Source organism: Gymnodraco acuticeps, unplaced genomic scaffold (assembly GCF_902827175.1).
Source record: "Gymnodraco acuticeps unplaced genomic scaffold, fGymAcu1.1, whole genome shotgun sequence".
NCBI classification, from domain to species: Eukaryota; Metazoa; Chordata; class Actinopteri; order Perciformes; family Bathydraconidae; genus Gymnodraco; species Gymnodraco acuticeps.
The window spans coordinates 68,055-77,665 of NW_022991960.1; positions in this window are offsets into that span (position 1 = coordinate 68,055).

The following is a 9,611-nucleotide window of genomic DNA, read 5'->3' on the forward strand; positions in this document are numbered from 1 at the left end:
TCCCCACCGACACAGCGCATGCGTGTGGCGGTGGTGCCCTTACGGCTCCAGCCGGCACTGCGCATGCGCGTGACGGTGGTGCCTTCACAACCCCAGCCGGCACTGCGCATGCGCGTGACGGTGGTGCCTTTACAGCCCCAGCCGGCACTGCGCATGCGCGTGACGGTGGTGCCTTTACAGCCCCAGCCGGCACTGCGCATGCGCGTGACGGTGGTGCCTTCACAACCCCAGCCGGCACTGCGCATGCGCGTGACGGTGGTGCCTTTACAGCTCCAGCCGGCACTGCGCATGCGCGTGACGGTGGTGCCTTCACAGACCCGTCAATTGTCCGCCCTTTGAGAGAGGCCGTAGCTGCTCTCAGAAGGGGAACAGTTGACGGACTGTTTATTGTTTTTATTGTTTTTCTTTTCATTTTTTCGAGCTGCGCCCTTGGCTCGAAGCCTGGATGCGTCAGCAGAAAATGTTTTATGACAGAAAAATCAATAAGTGTGTGACATGTGTTTATGCGGACTTGAGGATGGTGTTGAGGCATCTCTCGAGGCGGCGGGAACACATTTAGAGCTGGGGAACCGTAGACTTCCAGCTCTGTCCCAGAGGGGAGAAGGAGGGGCTGTCACGCCGCTCGCTTCTTCTTCCTCGACTGCTGGCCGAAATTCTGGGTTGGCTGCGCCTGGGCTGCAGCCGGAACCGGAGATTTTCTAGGCCAGCTCGCCCTCGTCCCCTGCCTGGGCTGGGGACTCGGGGCGGACTGCGACCTCTGCGTTTTCGGTATTTTGAACCGAGCAGGGTTCGGGGCAGCTTGGACGAAGGGCTGCCGCTGCGAAGGCAGCGGCTGGCCCTTTCGACTCGCATCTCCTCTGCATGGAGGCAAGAGCGGAGCCGAAAATCCCCTCGGGAACGATGGGCATGTCAAGCACATCCTCCTTTTCCCGGTCTGGGAGGTCGGTGAGGTTGAGTCATCTAGCTCTTTCCTGCACCACCATGATCCCCATTGTTTTGCCCGTGGCCTGGACGGCGCAGCGTTGGACACGGAGACAAATGTCTGTGACCGCGGCCAACTCATCCAGAACGGCCGGTCCAGGATTACTCAACATATCCTCACAGAGCTCCTCTTGGTATGCGGTTAGCAGTGAGGAAACGTTCAGAGCCCTGGCGGACAACGCTGCGGCTCTGTAGGACCGTTCAGTCATGGTCGACTGGAAACGGTCCACCCTCGCTGGCAGCGTGGGGTACCTGCTTGGTGACGGGCCCATCCTCGGTAGGAGGTGGGCTGCCACCAGCAGTTCCATCGGCGGTATGCGGAGCAGGCCGAGCCTCTGCGGGTGAGACCATGGTGAGGTCTCGCTGGGAGCTCCCGCCTGGTGAGGCGTGGGGCTCCGTTCCCGCGTCTTTTGCCGCCACCGGGTCCCGGCCTGACACGGCGTGGGATCCCGGTTCCGCAGCTGCCGCTGTTAGTGAGCCCCAGACCGACACAGTGAGGGGCTCAGTCTCTGCGGCGGACGCCCCCGTGTCTTGATTGCCAAACGGCGAATCAGTGGACATGAGGGAGTCCTGTTCCAACAAGCTAGCTTGGTGTGCTAGCCGTCGGTGGAGGCTCTTTCGGGTGAAACGGGCACAATGCCCGCACGAGCCGGGGTTGTCGATAGCCTCCTGGGCGTGTTCCAGCCCGAGGCAGGACGAGCAGACCTGGTGTGAGTCTGTGCCTGCTATCTTCAACCCGCAGCCGCATGACCGAGCCTCCGAGTCCCTGACTCCTCTGGTGTGAGGGGGAGAGGCGTCCATCTTGTTCGCCTCGTGGCGTGAAGAGGACCCGCTCGTAACAGGTACGTCGTTGAGAGAAAAAGTGTTACCAACCCGTCCTTAATCCGGAGAAAAAGGGACGGTGTGGGTCCTTTGTTCTCAAAGAATATTGACTGGTGTGTCAATATACTTCTAATCCTTTTCTCCTCCGTGAGAGAGAAAAAGAAAAGCGTCCTCGCTACCGTGGTGTCGGTAGTAAGGGGAAGCTAGCTAGCAACAGGTGCGTAGCTAGCTTGAGAAAAATCAAAACCTTACCTTACTTTCCGGAGAAAGAAACGGTGAGGTCGATTTTAATACTAACTGGCGTTAGTATTACCGTCTTCTTGCGAAGCAGAAGGAGTAGCCGGCGAGCGCCCGTCGACCGAAATGGTTATATTTGGGTTCAGTCTGTGGACCGTTAAGCTTGTCCGGCTATTATAGAGATGTGCTCTGAAGCGAGAAGAGGTGTTTGAATGACGCATGCGTCGTGGCGCAAGCTACTTATAGGGGGTGAATTCCCTGACGCTGACGTCAAGATTACCAGCCAATCAGGATTGGCGTAATGAGATTGATGCTTCTGTTTGCTCCGCGATGAGGCGCATCCCATAGTGAGACATCGAACGGAGTGTTATGAATGAGAACTACAGTTTTCTATACAGCGGACTACAACATGGATGTTTAATAAGAACGAGGGACTACTGTGAACTCATCTAGAGACTCTGCACTGTGCTCTGATGCTGTTGTTTTATGCTTTATGAACGTGGACAACAGAGAAACATATTCTTCATGACCAAAGTTGGAATTGAAACAAAAATGGAAAGTGAAACTTATGCTCATCGCCCTCTCCCTCCGGTCCACATTAATACAAATGATCCCAATACGTATGATTGTATGAAAAGATCTTAAAATAAACACAAATGTATTTATTATAAACGTTAGTCCTTAACACCTATCACTGTGTACATCACCGTTCAAACATCTTTTAAAAGTTGAACAAACCCCACACAGCTCAGTGAAATGTTGACTTTATTTGATAATGTCAGTAAAAACTAACGTTCATATTTCTCTTTTTGATTATAATACTGATGAACGTTCAAAACGAAGCACTTTGGCAACTTACCACATACGTTTTAAAATGCTTAATAAGCACCGTAACTTTCATGATAACATTTCTCCGTCATAATCGTTTGTTTCCTTGAACGGCCGACTGTTGTGTGACGGCAAATGCTGCGGCTGCAAGGCATTGTGGGGCAGCATTTTCTCCTCTCCTTTCGGTGAGGGAGGTCCAGTGGTTCCTTAGCTAAAGGAGGTTATAAAGGAAGTTTGAAACCTCCTTTCCTATCATGTAGAGAATTCGAACGGCACTTCTCATGGCTGCCACTGAGGGACTTCCGGGTCATTTCACTCGGTTAGGAAGGTTCCTAAGCTAAATGGACTATTCGACTGTTCACATAGCTCGCTATGGGGAAGCAGTAGCACGGATGCAAATGGTGCAGTAGTTGAGGAATTTATAGATGACCACGGGCTAGTGTGCATTAACACTGGAGAAGGAACACGATATAATTGCACGAAGAATATAGAAACAGTACTCTATCTGACATTTGTATCTAGTGCAATAGCAGGTATAAGTACATGGAATGTGGTAAAGCATACTACAGTGGGCAGCGATCATTATCTGGTAATGATTAAAGTTGGGACCAATATAAGGTTTGAAAAGGTAAAGAAAATTCCTAGATGGAAATTAGGAAAGGCTAATTGGGATGCCTTCCAAGTTGTAAGTACGAATAGATGTAAAACACTTCAGAGGAACATTATGATGATATAAATAAATTCAATGATGAGCTGGTTAAGGTTATCATTCATTCAGCTAAAGAAACAATTCCGGAAATTGCAGGAGTTAGGCGCACCAAGAGTGTACCCTGGTGGAATGGTGAATGTAGCAAATCCATTAAAGACAGAAATAAAGCATTCAGGCAACTCAAAAAACTCCATTCTCAGGAAACTTTGAATCAGTATAAAAGGGCCCAGGCTATAGTGAGGAGAACAATAAGAACGCAAAAACGCACATTTTGAAGGCAATATTGCAATAGTATTGGAAGAGAAGTATAGCTTGCAGATGTTTGGGGCATGATTAGGAGAATGGGGGGAATTCGAAGGAATTATGAGTTGCCAGTTTTGAGCAGAGGGGACATAATGGCTGTCACAAACTTAGGAAAGGCGGAACTTCTAGCTCAAACATTTAGGAAAGTTCATAGTTCAGATAACCTTACAGAGGAAGCCAGGCAGTGCAGACATAATACACTAATGGAAAACCCTAGAATATTGGATAGAGTAGAAGTGTTAGGGGATCAGTTGGACCTGCATTTTAGTACGTTTGAGTTGAGAAGAGCAATTATTAGTGCTCGTCAAACCACTCCTGGGAAAGATGGTGTTTGTTATAAAATGCTGGAACACATGACAGATAACACTCTAGTCATTGTGTTAAGGTTGTTTAATAGGGTGTGGGATTCTGGCCAACTTCCTTCAGTGTGGAAACAAGCGATAATAGTGCCCATCCTAAAGCCAGGGAAAGACCCTTCAGATCCATCTAGCTACAGGCCTATTGCCCTGACATCTCATTTATGCAAAATCATGGAGAGAATGGTTACAGAAAGGTTAACATATATCTTAGAAAGTAAAGCTCTGTTGTCCCCATATTAAAGTGGGTTCCGTAGGGGACGGAATACAATGGATTCTATATTGTGCTTAGAATCAGCCATCAGGAAAGCACAGACCAACAAGGAAGTAGTGATTGCAGTCTTCTTTGATATTGAAAAGGCTTATGACATGCTCTGGAAGGAAGGACTACTAATCAAGTTAAAAACATTGGGAATTGGTGGTAAAGCATATCATTGGGTTATGAATTTTTTACTGGACAGAAAAATACAAGTAAGAGTAGGTGCAGAATATTCAAGTGTTTATGCTGTGGAAAATGGTACACCGCAAGGTAGTGTATGTAGTCCGTTGCTGTTCAATATAATGATACATGACATCTTTAATCAAGTTCATCCAAGTATGGGAAAATCTTTGTATGCAGATGATGGGGCTTTGTGGGCAAAAGGCTGCAATGTAGCACATGTTGGAAAGAAAATACAAGCTGCAATAGTTGAAGTGGAGAAATGGACAAATAAATCGGGATTCAAACTGTCAGTAGCTACTGTAAGACGCAGGTCATTTGTTTTACAAAACGGCATAACATTGCTCCTATATCGTTAAAATTGTATGAGCAACCTCTTGAACAGGTTAATACAATAAGACTTCTTGGTGTTTGGTTTGACGGAAAGCTAACATGGAGCAATCATATAGGAAAAGTTCAAAATAAATGTAAAAGGTCAACAATGTACTTCGGTGTTTGGCGGGACAGGAGTGGGGAGCGAGTAGGTCATCACTTCTGAATATATATTGGGCACTCATGAGACCTGTATTTGATTATGGGTGTATAGCGTTCATGGCAGCAGCAGAATCAAACCTTAAAAAGCTGGATGTCCTACAAGCTCAGGCCCTGAGAATATGTAGTGGAGCTTTTAAAACATCTCCAGTATCAGCAATACAGGTGGAAATGGGAGAAATTCCTTTAAGGATAAGAAGAGTGAAGTTAATGTTGGCATACTGGGTAAACCTTCAGGGGCGTAGTGATAGTCATCCTGCGAAAAGTATCTTGAAAGATTGCTGGGAGCACAATGAGTCACATTTAACAAGTTTTGGATGGATTGGCGATGTTAAAGCAGCAAGTATACTGTAGGTTTGAATCAAATACAGTATTGCCCCACAATTCCAATCTCATCCATTCCACCCTGGTTGTTCCCATTGCCAAGTGTAGACCTCAATATACGAGAGGAGTTAAAGGAAAAGAAAGAACTACCAGTATGGTGCATAGTTCAGAATTATTTTGCAAGATATCACTCAGACTCAACAATCATATTTACAGATGGTTCCAAAGATCCAGAGACAGGGCGTGCAGGGGCAGCAGTTTATATCCCAGTGAGTAATACACATAAGAAAAGGGTAACAGACTATGTGTCAGTATACACCACAGAGTTGTTGGCATTGGTGTTTTCATTGAAATGGATAGAGGAGAAAGAAGTACATAATAGTATAATTGCATCTGACAGCTTTTCAGCATTATCAAGTATACGATCAGGCAGATCTTTATTTAGAATGGACATAATAAATGAAATATTTCTAATTTTATATAAAATGCAAAACAAAGGCAGAGCAACTCGTTTCATCTGGGTTCCTGCTCATGTTGGTGTGGAGGGTAATGAACAGGTGGATATTCTGGCCAAACAAACACTCAGAATTATGAACATAGACATAGAAGTTCCACTCAGCAAGGCGGAGGTTAAAACATTCATTCAGAAATATGCACAAACAACATGGCAAGATCATTGGGATCTTAGTGATACAGAAAGACATCTTTATAAAATTCAAAGGTATGTGGGGGATGGAAGGAAGGTGGGGTTTAAAAGAAGGGAGGCAAATGTCATTTCTCGGATGAGAATAGGTCATACAGGTCTCAATCATACATTAAGTATAATAGGAAAGCATCCAACCGGAAAGTGTATACACTGTAGCCAGCCAGAAACTGTTGAGCATGTTTTACTGCTTTGCAGAAAATATAGTACTCAGAGAAATGTGCTTTTCCAGACACTTAAGAAAGCAAAATGCCATGATTTGTCGCTATCAGGGCTGTTAGGGAAAAAATCAGGCAAAATATATTGTGAGATTATTACGTTTCTAAGATAAATTGATACATTTAAAATAATCTAGAGTTTTGGTTCTTTGTTTTGTTTGTTTTGTTTATTGTTTTCTGCATAGTCTCTTGTCCACACTCCAGTCCAGTTGGTAGCGGTAATGCACCTACAAGTTGGTTTGCCAACCGCCAATAAACACTAAAGAAGAAGAAGAAGAGTCGACTATTCGACTGCAGCCTTGGTGTGAAAGCGGCTATTATCTCACAGGTTGGCAGGCTCTGGGCTTCAGATGGCCTGAAAGCGAGGCATGAAGTAACATTAAGAATTGGAATGAGTAGAAAATGGCCGGTTATATAGTGCAGGGCTAATTAGGGAAGTGGAAACAGGTGAGCAGGGGAATGAGAGAGTCAGGTGACTGAGACAGGCTGGAGACTCTGAGGGCATCTAGTGGAAGGATGGAAAATGTCAGTGCAATGCATAGACATACTGTATATTTGTTTTGGTTTGTATGGTGCAGAGGGGTTGAGTAAGTGAAAATGAGGGGGTAGGGACACAGATTTCGACACAAGGTTTATATTGGTTTATATAAATATGCAAGGCAGGCACATCTTTTCCAGAATAACAAAGTATATTTATGAACGAAAAACGATTTGATTACTTTGCTGATGGATTATATAAAATGTACGTTTTCCTGAAATAATCAGGCTTATTCATTTGTTCCCAGAGACCACATTGTAAGTCAATGCTAAGGGCTTGGCAGATGAAATTGCAAAAACACAAACGGAGATAGATGTTTCAAATGCAGTTTGAATGGTAGAAATATGTTCAGTTTCTGACGTATCAATGTCTTCAGTCAAGCCAGCACATTTATGGGTGTGTTTGAAGGAGTATGACATCAGTAGGCTTTCAGATGTAGGTGATTTCTGCGTATTAACTTATATAAAACATACATTTAACAATAGTGCCTGACAGAGCTGCAGAATGAGGCCTTTAGATTTGCCTTTTCCAACATTCTGGAAGGTTTAGTATGACATATCTTCCCCAATGACATTTAAAATAAACTGCCAACCCTCTTTAAGGTTGGATAAGAGCATAAACAATATTGTCTCCTCTAAAATACGAATGCAAATGTTCCCAAGTTTCCCAAACACTCATCAAACAGCCATACATACCAAAGCCACTATCCCTGGCCTATTATGAATCAGCTCTGCTCTTCCTTTTCTGTCTCATATTATAATAACACTACCGTTCCAATAGCCGCTGCTGAGTGGAAACAAGGAGCACAATCCCCTGCTCTTCCTTATTAAAGAATAAAAATAACAAAAAACAACGTGATAAACAGTCAAGACATTTATCCTTTTAAATCCACAAGCATGGTAATTAAATTCCATCATCGTCATTCAAAGCCCTCCTCTGCTCAGCATTGTGAACACATCAGATTAGACAATTGGTTCTATTGAGATTTGTTATAGAGTGTAGGTTTTGAAAGGCCAGGGAGGAAAACACATAATTAGGGTGGAATAGCAGCGAAATGTCAAATCAGATAGGAGAATAATATCTGAAAAATGTTTTGTGTGGTCTCACAATAAAACCGTGAAAGGAAGTCCTGGCCCTGTCATTACAAACATGAAAAAAATAACGTACTGGAGGCGTTTCTGGGAATGATACCACCAAATAAAAGTCAGCCAACTTCCTCACAACAAAGAACAATGTTTGCTTCTCTCTGATGTGGCTGATGATGATCCCCGGTGCCACCAGGAGACGAGCCACGAATGGAGACGACGCCGCTTTTGACCCCGAGGACAATAGAAACAGAGCGGCAGTGAATAATAATGCATTCACCAACTTGGCTCTGTGTGCCAGCTTGATGCTGCTTCTGATTGCTTTCACAAAGGGGGAAAACACGAAAGGGAGAAACACTAATGAGTGTGATTGTTTCAATTCACAGACAAGCAGCCAATTCTGAAGCGTTTACAATTAAATCATTTGGATGAGTAATGCCACATGGATATGTTCTGATGTGGAAAGGAATTCAGTTTGAAAAGTAAAGAAGGTTCTGCAAGTTGTTTCCTTTTTTAATCCCTTAAGCATCTGTTTTAAAATAGATCATCTGATATCCTTAGCCATAAAATATCCATGTCTTAAAATGCCACAGATACATACTTGATTTAGTTTGGCTTTTAAATAGCATTAACATGGCCCATATGCAGGCATGAGAACATGGCTCTATCTGGTAGAAAATAGTAATATCTTAGATATAAGGCCATGGCTCTAGAAGTCAAGCCTGGTATAATAGTATGATTCCATGCTGTAATGGATGTGGGATCAAAAGGTGTTTTTAATGGGTTTCAAGGGGCATATCTTTGTCCTTGAGGATGTGACTGTATTTTGGCTTAACACTTTATGACGTATTCTACAAGTTGAGGTTAAACTTCTAAAACAAGGGGAAAAAACCTCCCAGTCTTAATTTTCACGATTACACAGCCAAAGTGATGGATAACATTCAAAAGCCAAACATATCTATTGTGGTTGATAATGGGTACTAATTTAGTAGAATTGTCAGCAGCAGCTGCAGCATATTCATTGTGACTTTGAGAATGTAATAATAAACACAATGTTAAATTATGCTAATCACCGTTATCAGCTCCAAGGACAGACAAATAACCCCCAATTCAACACCTGTCATCTTTTAAGAAATCACTTCTAACAAACAACAGAAAATATGCTGAATTCCTCATTTTAAGGCTGATTGCGGTCGCCATCATGGCTGATTGAAGTCACACCACACAGCAGATTTGCTATTCTTTATACACAAAGCTGCTGAAAGAACTCCAATTACTCTGCTGAGTGTGGACTTAATTTTAAAAGCTTTGATATTTACACCGTCAACTTTTGCTGAGTTTAACTAAATTAAAAGAACATTTTCAGTGCTTAGCTAATTAAGTATTTCCATGTTCTCTCACATCTGAGTAATGATTGGAAAAAAGGGAGGAAGGGGAAAACCTGTATGGAGAAAGTGAATCAGCAGCCAGAAACTGGAGGGGGAGGAATGATAAAGGACACAGCATGATGATAAAGAATTCAAAACTCCCAAGTGAA